The 23,392-nt window shown below is 44.9% G+C and overlaps 1 protein-coding gene across 1 annotated transcript in view; it reads right to left on the bottom strand.

Moving 5' to 3' along the window:
* The window catches only part of ADGRF5 (adhesion G protein-coupled receptor F5), a 112,735-nt gene extending 90,527 nt beyond the window's left edge, over window positions 1-22,208 (bottom strand). The window contains exon 1 of the mRNA XM_070361023.1: window positions 21,830-22,208. The gene's annotated coding sequence lies outside the window, so the exon portion shown is untranslated. The remainder of the gene's footprint in view (window positions 1-21,829) is intronic.
* Window positions 22,209-23,392: the final 1,184 nt, after the last annotated feature.

Here is a 23,392-nt window from a genome sequence, read left to right as displayed (position 1 = left end):
GCGATAAGTCCATCATCAGACCGCGAACACCACTTGTTATTTTACCGGAAGTGAATCGCTTCTGAAGAAAATGGAAGGGCACATACCAGATATTATGCATATTACTCAATAAACTAGCTCCTGTTCAAAGCAACTTACTTGTTTTAATATTGGGAAAAGCATTAGTTTTTTGAGTGCTCTATCCAGAGGTTGAGGGAATTCTCTGACTCCTGAAATCTAAGTCATGCATAAGCCATCTCTTTGGAAACTCCTCTGTTCCATTTCATGCCATGATGGCAAACTCTGAGAGTCTGTCTGACCTATCAGTGTGCTTGGTGATCAGGTTGGCAAACCCAAAGTTTAGTTGTCCTGGGTTCTAGCCTGTACTTTTTGAGTGTTTCAGGGACAGATGGAGTTAAGAGATGGTGTTTATGGTGGCTGCTATGGCCCTTGGCAATGATCCAGCATGGAGCAAGGGGTTGCTGCACTGCATGGAGGTTGTCCAGCCCCCTCCAACTCCACGACCTAGGTCAGAACAATGAGTCCAAGTTTCCAAGTTCAAGACCTTTCCTAACTACATCACCCTCTATAATTCAAAGCCAGCCTCTTGGGATCACTGAACTATTTTTAGAGTTGATGCATAGTACACAAAACACAGCTACCTTTGAACAATTATATGATTACTCCAGGACCCACCCCTTCCGTTTGCCTTGTCTGACCTGGAACTTTAACTGGGGGGAAACCACATATATTTTTAGTGTTTTCTTGAATTCCTCAAGTGTTGTTCCCTTTTCCATCTTATTTATGGCCAGAAGGATCTGGTCTTTGTGTTTTATCCAGTGGGAGTTTCACATACATAACTTCTCCTGGGGTTCTTTATTCTCACTAAGGGCTTCCTTGGTAGCTCAGCTGTTCTGCCTGCAATGCAGGAGACCCCGGTTTGATTCCTGAGTCAGGAAGATCCCCTGGAGATGGGATAGAGTACCCACTCCAGTATTCTTGCCTGAAGAATCACCATGGACAGAGAAGCCTGGCAGGCTACATACAGTCCATGGGATTGCAAAGAGTTGGACATGACTGAGTGACTAAGGGAACTCTTATCAGTGACCTCCGGCCCTTGGGTTGGTGACCTCCATCAGTAATTCTCCCATATTGTCCCTTCCTAAGTGCCAGAATCACCTTATACATCAAATGCCTGTCTAGGGATATTTATGTGTACTAAGAGCAATATTTAAGTATCTTTTTATGATTGACATAAAATTTCCCAAGAATTATGTAATACAAAGAAAATACATGTGTGTATTCCCTAAACCCATGAATACAAACAGACACACAGGTACAGACATGCATATGTACACCTTTATCACACACACATACACACACTCCTCTGCATTGTAAATTCTGATCGAATAAGGCAGCAACCAGCACTCATAATTCTGGACCATGGAAGCCTCTAGTATATTTGACATCTGGACCAGATCTTTTATTAACTTTTCCCTCTTTTATATGAGAACATTATTTTCAGTAATAATCCTTATTTTCTTGGTTAATTCTTTAGATTTAGAACAACTAAAAAAGAAGAAAAATTTCACTGAAATATTAATTCTCAGTAAAACATTTCGGTGTGAGCTAACACCTGTATTTGTCAAACAAAATGAGTACACTGTGCAAGTAGTACTCTCCTTTGCTGTTTTAAATTTTAAACACAAATAAAAATTCTGTGAAGTCCCACAGAATGACAGAATTGAAGTAACTGTTGTCCAGTTTATTTGTGTATACAATTACCATGCTAATTTGGCTTATTTGTAGGCTGCTGTTCAAATGTAGGGGCAGATTGTGCATGGCAGTATACAGGGCAGTGTACTGTACAAATGCAGGGAGATAGAAACACTTGCGGGGTGGGGGGGCGCTTCTCTGGTGGCTCAGATGATAAAGAATCTGCTTGCAATGCAGGAGATGCAAAGGTCCTCTGGAGAAGGAAATGGCAACCCACTCCAGTATTCTTGTCTGGGAAATCCCATGGACAGGGGAGCCTGGTGGTCTACCATCCACGGGTTCACAAGGAGTCGGACATGACTGAGTGACTAACACACACACACAGACACACCTGGAGCAACCTCGGACAGTTACAAACCATCGGGAACTTATTCTTGGAACCAGCATGTGTAGCGAGGTCCCTGTGTGCCAGGAGCCAGCATATGACAGTTTTCTGAATTAACTTCTATGCAGAACACAAGCTTCATCAAAAGATAAGTAATACAAATATGGTAGCTAGGAGCTTAGATTCATTCTATTACTGAAACTTGCCTGTGATAACAGTAATTATATAGAACTTAGACCAACAAAAGATTTGTTTAGGAAGAGCATTTTGTCAGACGTTGTTTGGAATTGCCACTGAACAGTGATCATTTTTGCTTTTTAAAGGCATTTAGTTTGTTTCATTATTGATCTTAAATTCTCCCCAGACATGTACCACCTTATTGCCTGAAACCCAGAGGAACCTCTCCCCGCCACCCACCTTTGTGCCCTGGATTCCAGAGCATCTTGTACTTGTCTCGCAACTACAGGAGACTGGTGTTAGAGGGTCACCTATCCTGTCTTTATTAGCCTCTTCTGTTTTAGCCTGGAGTGGTGCTATTAGAAATACAGACCCAAAGGGCTGGAGGAAGGACTTGGCACCAGCAAACAGAAGTGGAGGAGACCCTCTGGCAAAGGAAGACCACTTGAGTCCCCAGACTCTAAGGCAATGCCCATCTTCTCCCAGGGAAGCTCATCTTCCAGGAGTCCCCGACCTGCTTCTCACCTCGGCTCCATCTGGAAACATCTCCCTGACCCTGAGGAAGGAAGAATGGCACAGTCTCTTTTTCAGTACTCTTCTAAGCATCCCCAGGCCACCTGGAGAAAAAAAAGTGTGTGTGTGGCACTGACCCAGAAGTCAGAAGGGTAACCAGTTTTGCTCCACTTAACTCTGAAGGAAGGAAGCAGGAAGCTCTGCATGGGAATGGGGTGGAGTCTCCTCTGGGACGGGCTGTCCTGTTCTTCTCCCTGCCCCTCTGCCTGATCAAGGATCCAGTGCAGAAAACAGAGCCTCTGCCGCAGGTCCCACACCTCTCTCAGGAGCAGAGACAGGAAACAATCCTTACAGCTACTGCTGTTTACACCATGCCAGATGGTGGGTCAGCGCCCAGCCAAGTCTCATGTTTCTGGGAGGGATGAATGATTTTCATCCCCATTTTACTGCCAGTCTGGAATGCTTGGTCTCAGAGCCTCTGACTCTGTGAGAATGGAAGAACCAGAGCAGCCCATGTCCAAAAGCCTTTCTGTCCTGTCTGGGGGTAGTTAGCTGGGTGGTGAGCCCCTCCTGTGCCCCTAGCATCTGTAGACACTGGAGCGTGAACCTTGAGACCCCTGCGGTTGTGCTGCTGGATGTATAGCATTGGGACCCGTGGGGTACTGTGAATCACGCCTGTCTGCTCACAGAGAAAGACTTAGAAGTGGGCAAAGCGGGCTTCTGGATAACTTACTAGTATAGTGTGTATAATCAGATGCCAGGCCTCTTCTTCCAAGCCATGCATCATTCATTCCTTCACCACATGTTGTTAAATACCTGCACACCAGACACTAACGGAGACCCTAGAGATAAGCGGTAATAAACACAGCTGTCCCCGAGGAGCTTCATTCCAGCTGAAAGAGCATGCTGGCTGGGCTCCCGGCCCATCGCCACCCTTCTCTGCCTGGCTTTGTGCACCAAGGGATCCACCCCACACCCTGTAGCACCTTGTCATCTGGGAGAGCAGGACATCCCAGCAGGAGATGGTAGGATGGGAGGAAAGCGGAGCCGGGGATCTGCTGCCCTCCCTCCTCACTGGGCTACAGTTTGGCAGTGGCTGCATTGCTCCATCCTCAGCCACAGATTCTGGGGAACCCCCTCTTCCACATCCAGAGGTCTTGCCAGGCTTCTCTGACACCCGACCCCAACTTCTGACCCTTTCCTGCCCTACAGGAGGTGATCAAGAGCTTCCTGGTGCTGCAAGTCCCCTATTGACTAAAAGCCTACACCTTTCCAATGAACCTTTGAGAGTGTGGTTTCTTTTTCTGGTGTGGCCTTGACAGATACAGTAATATTGACAATAAACAAATAAGTTATCTATCAGATGGGCAAACATGCTATGTAGAAACATAAAAGTAATAAAGAGTATGTGTGTGGCATCACACTACTTTTTCTAACATGTTTCCCCAAATCCCCTTTCCAACCCTTGTGCCATCCCTCCCCAGCCTCACTGATTCAAATCTCTTATTATTGAGTTTTCCACTGGATCCTCAATTTTTTCTTATCTGTATTAATCAAAGCAGGTCGGTCTATCATACTTCCTCCCTTCAAATGTGTATCCCAACTTCCCAAGCGAAATGCACTCCTCCAGTTGCCATCCTAGTTCCAAGGTGATCCTCCATTATCAACAACCAGACATGTTTTCTATGTCATGTAGTTTGTGAGTCAATGTGATTTATAATTAAATTTTGTGTGTTTGGGAAGCCCAGCCACTTTGCTCCCTGCAGAACTAATTCCAACGCTTGTTCTTGAAACTTCTTACTAGAAAGACTATACTCAGCATGTCTTCAAAGCATCTTCCTCTCTTGCTTTGCATTCTGCTGGCCTTAGACCCTACCATCTGTTGACTGGTGCTTGTATATTTTTGTAATTTCTGTTCTATCAAGCATCTAGGTGGCCAGTGACAATGAGCCACTTTGGAGGCTGCCATCAAAAAGGGAAGTGGTGGGATGAGGCCACAGGAGGTGGGTTGCTCTCTGATGGAGTTCAGGACACTGTCCTCCCAGATACAGCATCTTATGGTTTGGAGTTTGAGAGTTTGGGAGAATGGCAGAAGCAGGAAAGTCTCTCTGATCTTCCCTTGCCCTTCCACTCTGAAGCAGATCATAAGACCTTCATGTGAGAGGTGCCCTCTCTCTGCCCCAGGGATGCTGAGAAGAATCTGAGCAAAGAGGACTTGCTAAGCTTTCTCCATTCCCTACACTTCCTCACACTCTGTCCTTCCTTAGCCTTCCTCCACTCGCCACTCTTCACCAGCCCTACCACAGAAGAAGCACTCAGGTTTAACTGTCTCTTTAGGTCTTCATTTCTTCATAAAGGAGTCATCGTCATGGGAAACGTATTAAATAAATGTGTATACTTTCCTCCTGTTCACCTGCCTTTGTCAGTCCAAGTTTCAGACAGAGCCAGTGACTCTAAGAGCTCGAAGAAAGCTTTCTCCTCTCCTTCACCTCAAAGCCAGTGGTGAGACCTTGGGGCCCACTGCTCTTCACACCGTATGAGGGAACATCCTGGTGGGTACCGATCAGCACCTGGACTGGATGATCCTCATGGGGAGAATACTTAATAAGCTCATGAGGTTCAGTGATGGGGACTCTCAAGCCTTCTCACCAGAATCTCAGGGTGGAGTCCAGAATCATTTAAAAAAACTCTCTAGGTGAGTCTTGTGCAAATTACACTCTGTGAAGTACCATCCTAGAGACCATCTGCCATGTTCCACCACAAAGGTCTTCACAGGGGCCCTTATCTTACCCACTGTGATTCACCTTTTTTTTCAGACATCATCAAAGCAAAAGAGACTCACTGTTTCCTCCTTTAACTAGTGATTCTTTCCTATGGGTAGGAATCATGAATAAACAGGGTCAGCTATATGGCCAAGCTCAAGGCATCTGGATTGAACACAAGCAGGGCTGAATTAAATTAAAAGATGCTTACTCTTGGAAGAAAACTTGTGACCAACCTAGACAGCATATTAAAAAGCAGAGACATTACTTTGCCAACAAAGGTCCATCCAGTCAAAGCTATGGTTTTTCCAATAGTCATGTATGGATGTGAGAGTTGGACTATAAAGCTGAGTGCCAAAGAATTGATGCTTTTGAACTGTGGTGTTGGAGAAGACTCTTGAGAGTCTCTTGGACTGCGAGGAGATCCAACCAGTCCATCCTAAAGGAAATCAGTCCTGAATATTCATTGGGAGGACTGATGCTGAAGCTGAAACTCCAATACTTTGGCCACATGATATGAAGAATTAACTGATTTGAAAAGACCCTCATGCTGGGAAAGATTGAAGGCAGGAGGAGAAGGGGATGACAGAGAATGAGATGGTTGGATGGCATCACCAACTCAGTGGACATGAGTTTGAGTAAACTCAGGGAGTTGGTGAAGGACAGGGAGGCCTGGCGTGCTGCAGTCCATGGGGTCGCAAAGAGTCGGACACAATTGAGCAACTGAACTGAACTGAACTAACTGAACTGAGGGCTGAGCTGGGACTGGAACCCAGGTGGGTTCAAAAGTATTGGGGGGGGAACATCAGGAAATGTGAAGGCACCCCACTGCCTATGAGCTCACAGAGGCACAAAGTAATTAGGCAACCAAATTGGTGTACCTGGGGGTTTCTACTAAAATCCCTATGTGCAAATTAAACAAACGAGGGGAAACAGCGAGTCAATAATTTATTGTTTCTCGGACTCAATGAAAGTAGTTTTCTGTTTATTTCCTTTTCATACAATCATAGTCCACTTCAGTTATTTTTAGTAACTTCCCTTTGAACTCATTGTTTTAAAACTCATAAGTAACTTGCATCAGAGGTTGAATATATTGTGAGGATAAGAAATGGGTGCTGTGCTTACTAGCTCCATCATGTCTGACTCTTTGTGACCCCATGGACTGTAGCCTGCCATGCTCCTCTATCCATGAGGATTCTCCATGCAAGAATACTGGAGTGGGTTGCCATGCCCCCCTCCAGAGGATCTTCCTAACCCAGGGGTCAAACCCAGGTCTAACACATTGCAGGTGGATTCTTTACCATCTGAGCCACCAAAGAAGCCCAAGAATACTGGGTGGGTAGTGTGTCCCTTCTCCAGGGGATCTTCTGGACCCAGGAATCAAACCAGGGTCTCCTGCATTGCAGGCAGATGCTTTACCAGCTGAGCTACAAGGGAAGCCCCCAAGGAATGGGGGAACTCCATTAATTCATTTTCCTAGTAAACAAAGGTCAAAATTTGGAAAATTGCATTGTTGGAAAATCTTAAAACATACAGTTAGTCCATTTGTTCTTTATGAAATAGAGATAGTTAATGGAGCTGAATTTTCTTTGGACGAATGAAGATTTCCAGATGCTTCCAGATATTGAGAAGAGTGTTTGCATTTCAATACTCCAGAGAGAGGAACTTAAGACACCAGATTGGTAATAAAACCCTTTTTTATGATTTGTAATTATTTCTGTTCCTGGGAGCCTCGTTTTGATTCATTACTCACTGGTATTAAAGATTTTTAATTTGGCCACTAGCTATTTTGCACACGAATATTTTTCCTCAAATCTTTGGTGTGAGAAATTAATTTGTGACTATGACATTTAAAAAAGGTAGTTTGGGTAGGGTTTGGTTTTTAAAAGTAAAGTGTTAGTCGCTCAGTCATGTCCGACTCTTTGTGACTCCACAGACCATAGCCCGCCAGGCTCCTCTGTCCATGGAATTCTCCAGACAAGAATACTGGAGTAGGTTGCCATTCCCTTCTCCAGGGGATCTTCCTGACCCAGGGATCAAATATGAGTCTCCTGCATTAGCAGGCAGATTCTTTACCATCTGAGTCACCAGGGAAGCCCTCACTTTTCTTGTTCTCATTGCCTTTGGATTTCCCAGCCTCTTCCTGCCTTAGCTGGTTAACCACATACAAAGACACCCATCTCACATTTCCACATTAACAGCCCTCTGCACAGAGACTCAGATTCAAGCTGTTCTAAAAATGGAGAGAAACTTGCTCAAAAGTCGCACGTCTAAAGTCTCCGAGCGGGCATGCCCTCCACCTGAGTGTTTGCTCTGCGCAGCAAGTGACTTCCTGCTTTGCAAACAAACTTCCTGCTTGGCAAACAAACGTTTCAAATTTTGGATTTTTAAAATTCCAAAGAACCCTCCAAGTCACCATATTTTGACCACTTACAGAGCATAAACGAGGGCTTCTTAGGTGGCTCAGTAGTAAAGAACCTGCCTTCAATGCAGGAGTCACAGGTTTGATCCCTGGAGAGGGAAGATCCCCTGAAGAATGGAACAGCAACCCATTCCAGTATTCTTTGCCTAGAGAATCCAATGGACAGAGGAGCCTGGTGGCCTATGGTCCATGGAGTCACAAAGAGTCAGGCACAACTGAGCACAGCACAGCAGCATAGGGCAAAATGACCCAGAATATCAGGAATACTTGGCTTTGATTTTCTTACACTATGGAAATATTTAAAAGTTAAAGAAGCATTAGAGCAAAGAAGACAAGAGATTGCAATCATTCCTCCTCCCAGAAATTTTCAAATCAGCAGCTTAAGAATCACCTAAGTACTGTTGCCTAAGTTCCTGGCTTCACACCCCGAGATTCCCCTCTGTAAAGTGCTGAAGATTGGCAGCTTTAACACTCCCTAGGTACTTGCTTGAAATGCAAACTCTTTTTTGTGCAGGGTCCTAACCACTGGACTGCCAGGGAATTCCCTAAAAATGGAAATTTTTGAGCCCACTCCAGACCTGCAGAATCTAAAACTCAGGGAGTAGACCCAGATATCAGTGCTTAAACAAATGTTCAGGGGGTGATTCTGAGGCACAAGAAAGCTTCATAATCACTGAGATATAAATTGATTATTTTACCATGGTGCTTCTCAGTTTGTGAAAATACTGGTATCTGGTCTCCAGGTCCAGGCCAGTAGAATCAGAAGCTGTGCCTAAATTTGGAGAAACACTGGCAGATAGACAGCTGCTGGGTTAGTTGACGGAAAGTCTCTCCTCTCTCTAAAGTGACATACAATTTGCTGTTGCTGTTTAATTGTGTCAGTTGTGTTCGACTCTTTTGTGACCCCACGAACAGCAGCCCATCAGGCCCCTCTGTCCATGAGATCTCCCAGGTAAGAATACTGGAGTGCACTGTCATTTCCTTCTCCGGGGATCTTCCTGACCCAGGGTTGACCGGCATCTCCTGCATTGGCAGGCAGATTCTTTACCACTGAGCCCCCGGGGGAAGCTTGACGTACGATTGTCTTCAGCTAAAACCCTGAATCATTAGGGCTTCTGCCTACCCTCCCAGCTTCACTTTTCTCCATCACATTCTTCTCTTCTTACTCTCCCCTCTCTGACCCTCCTCTGTGCCCTGCCAGCAGTGTGCTCTCCAGCCTTTGCCTAGAACTGCCTTCTTCCCCTATTTTCACTGGTCTAATGCCCATTGTCTTTCAAGGCCCAAGTCAAGGTCATTCCAGGCAAGAAGCTGCTTTAACTCCTTCTAGTCGTGTGTACACCTCTGCCTCTCACTTGCCTCCATCAAGGCATGTCCTGAACTGCATTAAAAAGATCTGTGAGCTCTTCTTCTATCCTTTGATTTTCCTAGTCCCCACCCTCATGTCCAGGGAAGGGCCTTGTTTGTCTACTGCTATGTCCGGGCACATAACACACTGTAGTCTGGTGCTCAATTCCTGTTTGTTAATAATGGCTCCCCAGGTTGCACATTATTAGAATTACTATAAAATGTTGAGAACATGGGCTGTGGCACCTGACAACCTTGGTTTATGTCCTTGTTCTATCACTTACTGGCTAAGTAAATTTGGACAAATTACTTAATCTCTTTTCCTCAGTGATTGGTGTTGATGAAAATTTTGTTATTTTTTTACTGAAATATAGTTGATTTATAACTTTATGTTAATTTCTGTTGTATAGCAAAGTGATTCAGTTATACATATATTTACATATATACATATACATTCTTTTTTAAAATATGCTTTTCCATTATAGTTTATCATAGGATATTGAATATAGTCTTCTGTGCTATGCAGAGGGAGCTTGTTTATTTGTTGTTATTTTTAATTGCTCTCTCTTGCTGAGAATCCACTCTGTCACAGGGTCTGTGCTGAGTGCCTTTAAAAAAAACTGTGTGCATGATGTTTAATTTTCACAATAAGCTAGGAGCTGGTTAGCTATTCCCGCTCGAGAAAGGGAAGCTTGGAAAGGTTAATCAACTTGCCAAGTCTCATTTAAAAATGACATAGATTGGTGATCAAAGAAACTGAAGAGTCTGGGGTAGATCCAAATCCTAAACCCAGCTCTTGCTTTTATAATATATCGTGCTGAGACAAGCTGCCAAGACACAAACACACAAATTGTTAAAAATGACGGTGTGAAGGATGCTACAAAACGGTACAGGATTCTCTTCCACACCTGGAGCCCACGAAAGGGCTACAAATTCAGTAGGAAGGATATCGCATCAAAGATGAGCCCAGATGGCGAAATCACTAAGCTCCCCAGTGGGGCGCACAGAAGGTAGGGGTGCCCAGTGGACCGTGCATGCGTATGTGCTCTCAGACGCATCTGACTCTTTCCGGCCCCGTGGACTGTAGCCCGCCAGGCTTCTCTGTCCGTGGGATTCTCCAGGCAAGAATACTAGAGCGGGTTGCCATGCCCTCCTCCAGGGGATCTTCCTGACCCAAGGATGGAACCAGCATCTCTTGCATCTCCTGAATTGGCAGGCAGATGCTTTACCACTGCACCACCTGCCCAGTGTAGACACTTTTCTAAACACAGGTTGCCAGGTGTTTCCTATATATTGTTATTGATGCATAATAAAATGTCCATCAGACTTCAGAGAAACCATCTAAAGTGCTGGTTAAAAAAATGTGGATTCCCCAGCTCAGCTCTCCTTCCTGCTTCCTGCCCCACATTCCTCCTTGATTTCATAGATCTAGGTAGAGCCTGGCAATCTGCATATTGACCAGTGCTCCAGCCATCTCTCAACCATACTAGGACAAACCATGCTACCTGTGGCTCATATTTTACATGCCATTTCCTGCTCTTTTGTACTAATATTTTACATGCATTATTACAAAAACCTAATGTAGAGATTTAAAGGAATGGCATTTTTCAACATAAATAGTTCCTATGTTTTCTCTTCATAGCCCCAGGGAGGAGGTAGAATACTGTCACCACCCAGAGTTGGGTGAGCCTCTGGCCCCACCTTCTGAGACCCACCCCTGCCGTTTGAGCTCCTGGGAGACAGGACCTTGAGTGGATTTGGTACTGACTCAGTGATAAGGCTGATTCTCCTGGGCTGCCCCTGGTTCTCCTTCAAACAATTCAGCAAATCCATCTCCGTGGCTTCAAAAGACCTGCAGGTGCAGCTGGGGAAATTTTACGTAATGCCAGCTGCATAGTGAAGTGGCAAAACCTTGGCAAAATATTAGCCCTGTTCCACCATGGCAACCCCACTTCAGGTGCACGAAAATTCAGCGTCATTCATGACACATTCAGACATTCTCCCTGAGGGAAAATTTAATTCGACATGAAATCCAAGTTGTCATTCCTTTCTGCTTTTAAACAGAGACTGAACACTCAAATAGGAAGTGCTCAGGACTCTAACTTCCATCTTGAAGAAAAGTGAAATATTGTTAGCAGTGTAAATGTGAGTTAACTTTAAAAAGTATATTCAGATATAATTTTTGCATTTTAAAAATTTAAATATATATCTAAATAAAAATTTACTAATATCATTTATCCCCAAACAGTAAAGCCATTTATTGTTTACTGTTATTTAAGCTTAGGGACAAGTTCACTAAAGTGTCTGTTAAATGACACTTTGACATTCTCAACTCTTTATAATTTAGTGAAAAACCCCATGTGCCAGGAGCTGTGCTGGGGGTGAGGAATACAAAGATGAATGAGGAAGCATCTCTATGTTTTAGGAAATAAGTGTATGGGAACAATTACTGAGAATACAAATATGAAAGGCACTATAAGGAAGGGTTGCGAGGATGCCTGGAAGACAAGTCAGCTCATGGATGGAGAGACATGTAAAAAGGAAGTAATCTGGTGGCATTTCAGACAGACTTTGGATAATCAATGGGGGCTTTCCAGGTGGCGCTAGTGGTACAGAATCTGCCTTCTAAGGCAGGAAACACAAGACACGCAGGTCTGATTCCTGGGTCGGGAAGACCACCTGGAGTAGGAAATGGGAACCCACTCCAGTATTCTTGCCTAGAGAATTCCACGGACTGAGAAGCCTGGTGGGCTACAGTCCATGGGGTCACAAAGTTTAGTCGAACGTGACTGAGTGCCTGAGCACTTGGATGATCAATAGTTTACTTAACAGAGAAGGGAGAAAAGAGAACTCTGGACAGAGAGGTGAATTTCAGCAGGGAGGTGATGGAGATGGAGAAGGGAAGGTGGTCCAGATCGTGGCCATTGGGAAGTGGCAGGAACAGTAGGTGAAAGGAACCTGCAAAGAAAACCGAGTAGTTAGAAAGCTAGGAGGCTCTGGAACCCCAGAAGGCAGGAGGAGAGCACAGATGGTGGTAGTCCACAAGGGCACATGCTGTAGACAAGGAAGCGAGGTGGGCTTGGGGTCATGGAGGTCACAGAGAGTCTTGGAAGTCAGGGAGATGAGGAGACAGAACAGAGTCATTTGCTGGGTGAGTAGTTACTTATGACACAGGACGTGAACATCAACAATTCTTTCTTGCATTTCACGGTGAGGAGGAAAGGAAGATGAAGAGTAGCTGTGTGGTCAGTAAAGGTTCTGCCACCAGATGGTCCTACGCAGGTTTAAATGACAGTGGGAAGAGCCAATCAGAGGAGAGTGTAGTGAGGTTAGGGTTGAGTGTGTGTGTGTTCTCAGTCGTGTCCGACTCTTTGTGACCCCATGGACTATAGCTCACCAGGCTCCTCTGTCCATGGGGTTCTTCATGCAAGAGTACTAGAGTGGGTTGCCATTTCCTTCTCCAGGGGATCTTCCCAATTCAGGGATCAAACCCTTATCTCCTGTGTTCCGTGCCTTGGCAGGCAGGTTCTTTACCACTGTGCCATCTGAGAAGCCTATTGGGAAATGAGATGGGATTAAAGCCGAGCTCTGGATGCAGCAAAGGCCTGTCTCTTCTTTGGAGGCAGGAAAAGAATGAGAAGAGATGGGTGTGGAAGAAGAAACTTCTGTGGAGCTGGGGTCGAGAGGCAATTTCCTCTGAGATGGCAGAGCTGTCTCTTGAGAGTGAATTGTGTGTCCCCCCTGTGTGTGTGTGTGTGTGTGTGTGTGTGTGTGTGTCTGTATGCGTGTACTTGGCTGTGTTGGTGCTTGGAGAGCTGAGGACACTACAGTCATGAGAAAAATGTGTCTGGGTATCATAATAGCATCTCTGGCTGCACAAGGGCTCAGGTTCCTCTTCTGATCTTCCTGGACTTGGATCACACTGTTCCCTGACTGCCTTGTACTCTCACTACAAAGCATGAGTGTATGTGTCGGCATACAGGTATAAATACATCAGATGGGCTTGAACTTTCTCACAGGCAGAACTTCTGCTTTCCCTTGGTCCCTAGTGGAGTTCAGGCAGGTGGCCTATGCTCCATAAAGAACTTGGTTCATGACAGATCTTTCCACTCATTTTACCGACTCCAAAGTGGAATAACAACTATCATCCTAGGAAGGGCCTGCTCTGGGAACAGGGAATGGGGACAGGAACTAAAATTGGGTGAGCATTTTTACTATGAAAATATGTTTTGGTAAATAAAGTAGAAATTTTGTCTGGTCTGAACAATGACTGGGTGTATGTAGTAATACTGAAAGAGAACTTTAAAAAAGAAGCAAGCTTTATTATGGGTGGAGGGGGGAGGTTGGGGGAAGAGGTAATTAGGGAGTTTGGGATGGACAGTACACAGTGCTATATTTAAAATGGATAACCAACAAGGACCTAGTGTACAGCATAGGGAACTCTCCTCAGTGTTATGCGGCAGCCTGAATGGGAGGGGAGAATAGATATATGTATATGATGGGAGAACAGATATATGTATATGATGGCTGAGTCCCTTTGCTGTCCACCTGAAACTAACACAACACTGTTGATCGGCTATACTCCAATATAAAAGAAAAAGTTTAAAAAATAAGTTTTATGCTGTATTATCTATCTCCTCTCCACTAACACACACACATATATATACACATACATATGCATACACACATACACACACATATACAAACACACACACATATATACAAACATATACACGTATATACACACATGTACATATACACGTACATACACATATACACATACACACATATATACAAACATATACACACATATATACACACAAATACATACACATATATACACACATGTACACACACATATATACAAGCCTGTCTGCATATGCACCTGTGGGTGTCCCCACACAACCCAAGTCTGCAATCTTTCTGCTTCTTCAAAGGCTGATAGATGGATTTGTCTGTGATGGGGCAGGCGGACAGAAGAAAGGGTTAAGTAAGGCTCTCGAGAATGCTTCCACTTGTCCTTTGAGGAGTAACAAAGAGAGGAAGCACAGCCTTGGTGGAAGGAAATTCCCAGGCCCTACTTCGGACATTCGCGACCTGCCCTGTGAACCCCTGAGGAGTGCCTGATAATAAACACTTGCAAACAAAACAATCCATAAAGGTGTTTTTACTAACACTTGCACATTTTTCACCAAAGGACTAGAACACCTTTTCCTGCATCTGTGGGCCCAGCGGCAGCCGGCCATCCACCTGCTGACAAAGCCCAACCATCTCATCCAGGCTCAGGGCTGGCGTTTCTCTGTGCAGGTCCCCTGGGGTGTCTGATCATGCCGGACCCCATCCTCACAGGCGGCTGCTGGGGTGCAGACAGTCGACCCCACAGGGCAGGTATGGACCCCTGCTTGCAGATCTGAGACCCACTCTTCCTCTTCCCTGGTAATCCCTGACACAGCCCTGAGCTTGGCAGCCTTGACCTTCCCCAGGGTGGGCAGAGATTGACAAAGGCCTGAAAACTCTCCTAGCATAGTGTGTTCATTTAGTAACAAATGAGGACTCTTCCTCTGCAAGGGCAAAAAGCCAAACCAAAACAAAAGCAAAAAACGCAAACCCTCCAAACAACAAAAACCCCTGGAGACTTGATGGCAAATATTCTTACAAAAGGGCTATCCAGGTGGCACAGTGGTAAAGAATCTGCTTGCCAGTGCGGGAGACGTGTATTCCATCCCTGGGTAGGGAAGACCCCCTGGAGGAGGAAATGGGAACCCGCCTGGAGAATTCCATGCACAGAGGAGCCTGGTGGGCTACAGTCCACGGGGTGGCAAAAGAGTTGGACATGACTTAGCAACTGAACACAACAAATTGTATGTCACTTTAGAGAGAGGAAAGACTTTCCACCGACTAACCCAGCACTAACCGACATTCTTACAATAGTTTCTTAGAGCCGGCTTAAAGCATATTAGGGCCAAAATACAAAATTTTAAGTGGAAGTCTAGTTTGGGTCAGTGTATTTGTAATACTGCATGTTATTTCTCCTCAAACTAATAGGATGTGAGGTTTGTTGCATCCATTTCGCAGATAAATCAAGAACCAGAAACTAGGATAATATGAAAGATCTAGGTGGGTCAGGTGTCAGATTCCTTTTCGTGTGTGTGTGTGTGTGTGTGTGTGTGTGTGTGTGTTGGGGCTGTGTGTATAGGCGTCTATGCTTTAAAAAACAAACAAACAAACAAACAAAAAATATATATAATATGCTTTAAAACCACTTTGTTAATTGTAATCTAACCCAGAGTTAGCCCCATTTCTGGGCTAGACCAGAGTCCACTTCACAACAAGGGTGAGGATTGAGGAGATCCACAGCCACAAATAGAAAGCTGAACCTTTGTTCCTGGAACGCCATCAGTGGTCTCTGAGATATTTTTAGATGAAATAATCATACACACCTACTCATTTGAATGTGCCCAGAGCTGCCGGGGTGACCTGCACAGTGACCCCGGCCCTGAGGACCATGTAGACTTAAGGAGTGACAGGTTCCAGATTTCACGGTGGGCGGGGTCACCCGGAGCCCTGCACTCGGGCCCTGCACGGCCCTTTGTAATGTAACAATGCGCGGAAGCGCAGGCTTGTTAAGAGGAAATTCCCAGGGCCTTAGCTTGGACATTAGACAGTTGCTTTGCTATGCTGTGCTGCTGATGTGCATCTAAAAATAAACATGCTGCTCTGCATGGATTGCTCTGATTTTTGTCCTGCATAGTTGATTATATTTCAAAAGGGTTTTTTTTTAATTGTTTTCAAGAAACCTAGGTAAACCTGGAAAATAAAATATACTGTAGTTTTGTTTTGATTTGACAAAACACATCACCCGTTGATGTCCGCTTCTGTAGAAAGAACAACAGTTTCTTTTCCCTGAGATTTCAAAACAAAGACTGCGGAAATGAAAAGCATGCGAAGATGCTGCCCAAGCGACTGCGGAAAGATGTGAGGGATAAAAATGACAAGACCAGAAAGTTCTTCTGAGTCCTGGAAGGATGAAGTATGAGAAAAACATCCTAGGGAGCAGTGGATGCTGAGTACAGGTCCCTCTCTGCCTAAGCTAAATTCTCCTTTTTATAAAAGCCTTCAGGTCCTTAGCTGGCAGAAAGGCTGTTATCATGCGGCTCACTTAGCAGAAAAGGAAAGGTGGGTGGAAAACAATGGTTGGTGAACTTAGAGCAGGCAGCCAGCTACAGCCAGCTCTCCTCTTCCCCGCAAAGGGAAACACTTCACTCACAATCCCTGCAATTTAGAAGATGGCATTACTTTATTTTGCACTTCTTAAAATTAGATTTCCGGCATAGAGAACGGACTTGGGGACCCAGCAGGGGGAAAGAGAGGGTGGGCTGAATTGAGAGAGCAGCAGTGCCGTGTGTAAAATGGATAGCTAGTGGGAAGCTGCTGTGTAGTGCATGGAGCTCAGCAGTGCTCCGTGATGACTTAGAGGGGTGGGAGGGAGGCTCAAACGGGAGGGGATACATTCATATTCATACTTCCAGCGGGTTCACCTTGTTGTATGGCAGAAACCAACCCAGTGTTGTAAAGTAATTATCCTCCAATTAAAAATGAAAAAAATTTTTTAAATTAGATTTCTGGATGACAAAGAATACATAGTCATATTGCTGTGCTTTTGTTTTACAGATAGAGCAGAAATCGAGGACAAAGATTTGAGTCTTGCTATTACTTGCCTGACCCCAGTGCAGTTGAAAATATCCCCAACTGTGGCAATTTTCCATCAAATAGGAACCTGTTTGTAACACAAGGAGTAACCCACAATCTAGTTGAAGAGTAACCCAAGAAGAGCGGTTTGGAGTGAACTTTTCCCATCTCATTGTTCTCGTTTCTTTTTTTCTTTTTCCTGGAAGTCCAACCTTTTGATTGTTGCTGCAAAGACACTATTTAAAAAGCATCACAGATGATGGGTAGGGCTAGCTAGTCAAAAGGCAGCCTCAGGCACTCTGTAGCCTGATAAATTTTTTTTTCGTATACCTTTATTGGTGGCTTGGACTTGAACCCTGACATCACAAGGCTCTTAGTAGATTTGAGCGGGAAAGACCTTGAGGTCATCACCCACACTCCACCCAGTGCAGGCATCCCTTTGGGAACATCCCGGCCATGCTTCCAGGGTCCTGGAATACTGCCCAGAACAGGGTGTTCACCCTGCCACAAGGCAGCTCACCCAGCTTAAACAATCTGATGGTGGGTAAGTCCTTCTGTACATTGAGCTAAGACTTTTTACCGTATAATTTCCACTCATGTTGACCTCTTTTCCCACACACAACCATCTTTAAATATTTGAAGGCAGCATTCATGGGCTACGGGGCTTCCCTGGTGACTCAGCTGGTAAAGAATCTACCTGCAATGCAGAAGACCTGGGTTCGATCCCTGGGTCAAGATGATCCCTTGGAGGAGGGAACGGCAACCCACTCCAGTGTTCTTGCCTGGAGAATTCCATGGACAGAGGAGTCTGGTGGGCTACAGTCAGTGGGGTCACAAAGAGATGGACACAACTAAGTGGCTAACACTTTAACTTTCGTGGACTACAAGAGTTACTTCTTACTTCAAATATCCCCTGGTTCCTTCAACTATTCTGCACATGACTTTTTTTTTTTTTTTTATCATTTTCACCATCTTGGTTAGCTTCCTTTTTTGAGATCTGATGTATTTTTTGAGGCAACATATTCGGTACTTTATAAATAACTAATCTTATTTACAACCTTGCTTGGTAAATATTATCTGAAGTTTCAGAAAGAAATCTAAGACTCGATATATAACCACTTATTAAAGGAAGCGGCAGATGGAGGATTCAGAAGTGGGTCTGCCTCTTTCTAAGCCCACTCTATGCCTTTGATGAAAAAAAAAATTGTTCATCCGGTATAGGCAAGCTTGATCTCAGACACATCCCGAGACCCACGACAGACCCACAACAGACCCATGACAGACCCACGACACCTCACACGGGTGAACCTCTTTTTTCTGTTGCTACAAGGTGTGCTTACTGATAAAAATTAATGCTAACTTGAGAGGCTAGGAAATGACCGGCAGAAAATGCTTTGCCTGCTAGGTGGCAAGGTGGTTGTGCAGGAAATGTTGAGGCAAAGAGATGCTCAAGGAATAGGAATCACGAAGGAACTCAGGATATCTTGAAGGCATTTCATTTGGAAGCTTCACACAATGATGGAGCAGGAAGGGAAGACTCAGACAGGGGAAGGGTGGTCCCTTGCAAAAGCCTAAAGAGTCTGCTGCAGCCTAAGCCTAGTTGTTGTGTCTGGAGAACAAATAGAAAGTATTTGTTTCCTCCCAGCTGTGTATGCACTCCATGCAGGTACAAAGCTTGGGGACAAAGGATACCGTGGCTGGCTCCCAACCTCTGATTCTAAGTGAAATGAACACGAATTAGAAAAAACCCAATGTAATCAGGAAGGGAGTCCTTGCAGCTGTGCCGCACACAGTTGAGGTCCGGGATGTCTTCTTTGTTCTGTGTCTTATAGGTTCCTGGATTCTTTGCGCACTACTTGGTGGAGCTACTTCCTTCCCTTCTGGCTGCTTTCCAAAAGCAGAGATTGCCTGAGGATGACACTGCCTCCCTCCTCAGCTGCCCTACTTCAAACCTGCTCTCCACTCAACAGCGAATGCAAGTGGACTCCTCAAAGCTGCAGGGTGCTGCTCCCTGGAAGCCACTGCCTCATTGTATTCCATGGAAGGTGACAAGGACAATGTAATGGCTAAGCCCGGGGCATATGAAATGACTCCCTTAAGATCTCCTCTTTGCCAGTCTGACCCAGGGAACAACCGAGCACTGCCTTTCAAGTCCTCTGGTGACATAGCAAACCTGAGTACATAGGGTCCCTGGATAGTATCTTCTCTGTTCTCTCATGAAGACAGGGGCTTCTTTTCCTTATCGCTCTCTGTCTTGTTCACCAGTTGAGAAAATCCAGGTCTACAAGATGGATGTGGCCCCACCCAAGTTCACTTGGCAAGGGAGTTGCAGGTATTGGACTAAATCAGATGCTGAAACACAGCCCACCTTTCTTTCTACTAAATCACTCTGCCTTCGAACTCCTGCTGTCTCTACTTGGATGTGCCAGCTTTGGTTAGAGATAAGGCTTTCAGTTTTCCTTCAGGCTTTTTAAGAAGCAGCAGGATCAAGGAGAATAAAAAACCACACCCTCTCTATGGGCAACTGCATGGAGGCAGGACTCACATCTCTGTCTTTGGCCATCATATTCCTTGAGAGTAACACTGGAACTGGTGTGGGAAAGGTGTTCGATACATATTTGCTGAAAAATGAGTGAGTCTCTGTCTCGGAGTGGTGGAGAATGGGGGGCATGGATAGAGAAACACCTCCCGGGAGAAGCTATTCATAGTAAAAAAAAAATATTCAAAAAGGTATGGCACATGGGAGATACTCAAAATATGTGGTGAAGAAAAGAATCCAGCAAATTTCATAAAGGAGAGTGCGGGGAAATGTTATAGAGGTTGGCAATCTCCTTGGAAAACTCCAAACTCAAGATCTCAGTCTGAAGACGCGGGGTTCTTGGGACAATGTATCCATTCATGGGTCCATCCATTCATGAATTCAAAAACACTGAGTACAAGCTATGTACCTGGCATTGGTTCAAGGATTATGCATTCAGAAATCAATGACCAGGAACTCCTCAAGGATGAAAATAAACCTAGCAACCATCATTTAATGTACTAAGGGCTATGGCAGCAGCATTCTGCTAAGTGCTATAAAATCGCAGACTTGAGGCGCACTTAGTGTAAGGTGGACTGGATGAGGCAGGTGGAGAATCACCCTGCAGTAGGCAGTTGGGTGGCAAAGATGAATGAAGTTATTGGGGACAGAGAGAACAGCACACCTGGACACTGGCAGGCAGCAGAGCTCTCATGTATTTGGAAGGTACTGGATACAGCTGGAAAGTCAGGAGTGAGACGTGAGGCTGGCAGGATGATAACGATCAGAGTTTAAGCTGGGGCTTCACAAACTTGAGTGCGTGTGAACTACACAGGGACCTGGTTAAAATGCAGATTCTGTCAATCCGGGAAGGGATGGAAAACTAGCATCTCTAACAAGCTGCCCCTGCAGCTTGTCCTGAGGCAGCCAGTCCCTGGACAACCTTACAGGAAGCAAAGCTATAAGCAGTGGAGTGCAATGGAAGTATTTCACTGAAAAGTGACATTATCATAATTGCATTTTCCCAAGAACCCTATAGCAGAGTATGGAGAACAGAATGGAGGGAGACTGTGGCTGCGGTGAAATACAGAAGTGGCAAGAAATTTTCAGCATCTGAAAGAAATAAAGTTCAGGGAAGAAAAGAGCAGTAAAGGAAAGAACTGTCAACATTCAAATAAACAGGTGTTGACTGATATTTTATGGACTTACTATAAAATATTTCTCCTAGAGAAAGAGTTGCTTATGAGGACAAAAATGAAACAATAAAAACATAAGAGGCAAAAAAAAAAAATCATAGAAACGTGCTGTGTGTAGTGTTATTTGAATAAACCTTGACCAACTGCCCCCCACCCACTGACCCCCGCTTTGGGTCTCAGTAGACACATCATCTCAAGCCCCAGTAAGGACTGAAAAAGCAACCAGCTAAAGGGAGCAAGGCTTCCCAGGTGGCTCAATGGTAAAGAATCTGCCTGCCAATGCAGGAGACAAGAGTTCAATCCCTGGGTCAGGAAGATCCTCTAGAGAGGGAAATGGCAACCCACTCCAGTATTCTTTCCTGGGAAATCCCATGGACACAGGAGCCCGGCAGGCTACTGTCCATGGGGTGGCAAAGAGTTGGACACAACTTAGTGACTAAACAACAAGGGAAGCAGAATCCTGTAGACGATAATCACAAGAGAGCAAATAAAATTAGCTTTCTCAGCCATCACTTGAGAGGCACTTGCATCTAGCTTCAGGAAGCTTCAGGAAGAACAATTGATTTCCAGCAAGTTCTGGAAAATAACACGGCACTCCACCAGATCCTGAACACAGTGCTTATTCATTTCTTATAACTCAACAGCACCCCAAATTAGAAACACCTATTTATATTTGTGTAAGAAAATCCACTTAGGACATCTTTAACTGAAAGGAAAAAAACTCAGAAAGGACTAAAAAAAAAAAAAAAAAGAAAGAAAGAAAGAAAAATCTAAGGAGGGGCTTATATTGCTGAAAAGGAAAGGCAGGTGGTAAACTTTTTTACTTTATACTAAAGCCTCCAAATGCAACTTTTCATGAGATTTCCCTCCAAAGGGAAGAAGACTCAACTTCGTGTTCTAGGTACTCTGCTGGTCAGCATTCTTTATCCAAAGATGCACAAATTCAAAATCCCCAAAGGTCTTCTCCCCTCTCACTCTTTTCCTTCCACATTCCTATAAATAAATAAGCCTCAACCAGATACACAGGTTGAAAACACACAGCCTACAAGAAAAGCCATGTGGACACGCAATTCAGAACAACCTGGTTCACAGTCAACAAGACAAAAGAAAATCCTTACAGGAACCCACCTTTCTCTTCTGTGCTTTGCAGGCTTCTGAAATTTAATCCTGTATTGGAAAGCCCCCAGAGAACCACTTTGGGAAGGTGGAACTGAAGTGCCTCCAGTTCAATATCAGCCGTGGGAGGGTGGGGTTTTCCCAAGACCAGACTCCAGCTCCTCGGAGTCACAGGGACCTCAGGGAGCAGAGGTGAACTGCCATCTAGTCTCTGCTGCAGGAAGAAGCCGACGGACTCAGTGTGGCTGGAGGTGGGGGCGGAGGCTGGGGGGAGGGAAGTTATACAGGAGCCTGTGTTAAATCTCTTCACGATTTCCTGAATTAGGTGCTGGTTGCTTCTCTCCAGGCTCCCTAGAGGAAATAAGACATTGAAACATGTCCTTTGGCCACTGGCAAGAAGAGAATAAACATGCTAAGAATCGTGGAAATGAGAATTTGCAGAACTGGTGGGCCAGCTAGCTTAACCTTGCACCAAGTGCTTTCTTCCTGAAGTTTCTCCAAGTGTTTAACTCTGCAAAAGTCAAGAACGTCCTCATCCTCTTGTAGGGAGCTGAAGAATTTTCTGGCCACACTCCAGATGCCGTGACGTGGAGCCATTGGTCAGAGGCAGGCGGAAACAGGCCTGGGAAGGGTTGGCTTGCCAGTGAGGGACAGACCCCCTTAGCTCTGACCCTGGAAACCCTGATGACAGTCTGTGTCTAATTCTGGAACACTTCCTCAAACTCTCTGGCCATGTTCCCCTAGGGTTTAAAGAATTCTCTGAGGGCTAATATCTACAGATTGCTAGCAACAGGACTCCTCTCTACATAGCTGGTGGGGTTCAGTGCAAAATGAAAATGTGAGGCCACTCCTTCAAAAATTAAGGATTTTGAAATGGAAAAACTTCCCTGGTGGTTTAGTGGTTAAAACTCTGCTTTCACTGCAGGGGGTACGGGTTCAATCTGGTTGGAGAACTAAGATGTTATGTGGCAGGTCCAAAATAATAAAAAATCAAGGGGAAAAAAAGAATTTTGAGAAGGTAACAGCAGAACTTTAAACCAAGTGCGAGACCCTTCTGAGGACGGGAGTCATTTGTGGCTTGAGTAGGTAGTATCTCCACGAAGCCCATCGACCTTAGAGTCACCAATCACAAGTTCGTTTGCTTGAAACACACTAAGGCCAACCAAACTGAAACACTGGACTTGAGAGCAGAGAAAGGTTTTATTGTAGGGCCGTGCAAGGAGAACAAGGGGCGTACACCCCGCCAAATCCCACATTCCCCAAAGGGTTTCAGCAAAGCATTTCTAAAGGCCAGATGAGGAGTGAGGTTGAAGGATGTGTGATGACTGGAGAATAGTTCTCTGATTGGCTGGTGATGAGGTAACAGGACAGGGTCACAGGGGTTAACATTATCCTTAGGAGCCGGAAGGTCCCAGGGCTAGTGCTCATGATCAACATGTAGTTCATTTCCTCTATTTGGTGGTGGTTTTTAACATCTGAAAAACTCAGGAAATGTGCATGAAATACAATTATCTGGGCACTGTAGAGAGGAACTAAAGCAGAGGATGTAGGGGAGGGGTTCTCCTTGGAAAGATC

The sequence above is a fragment of the Bos mutus genome, chromosome 23, assembly GCF_027580195.1.
Source record: "Bos mutus isolate GX-2022 chromosome 23, NWIPB_WYAK_1.1, whole genome shotgun sequence".
NCBI lineage: Eukaryota > Metazoa > Chordata > Mammalia > Artiodactyla > Bovidae > Bos > Bos mutus.
This window is presented reverse-complemented; position numbering and strand designations above follow the sequence as displayed.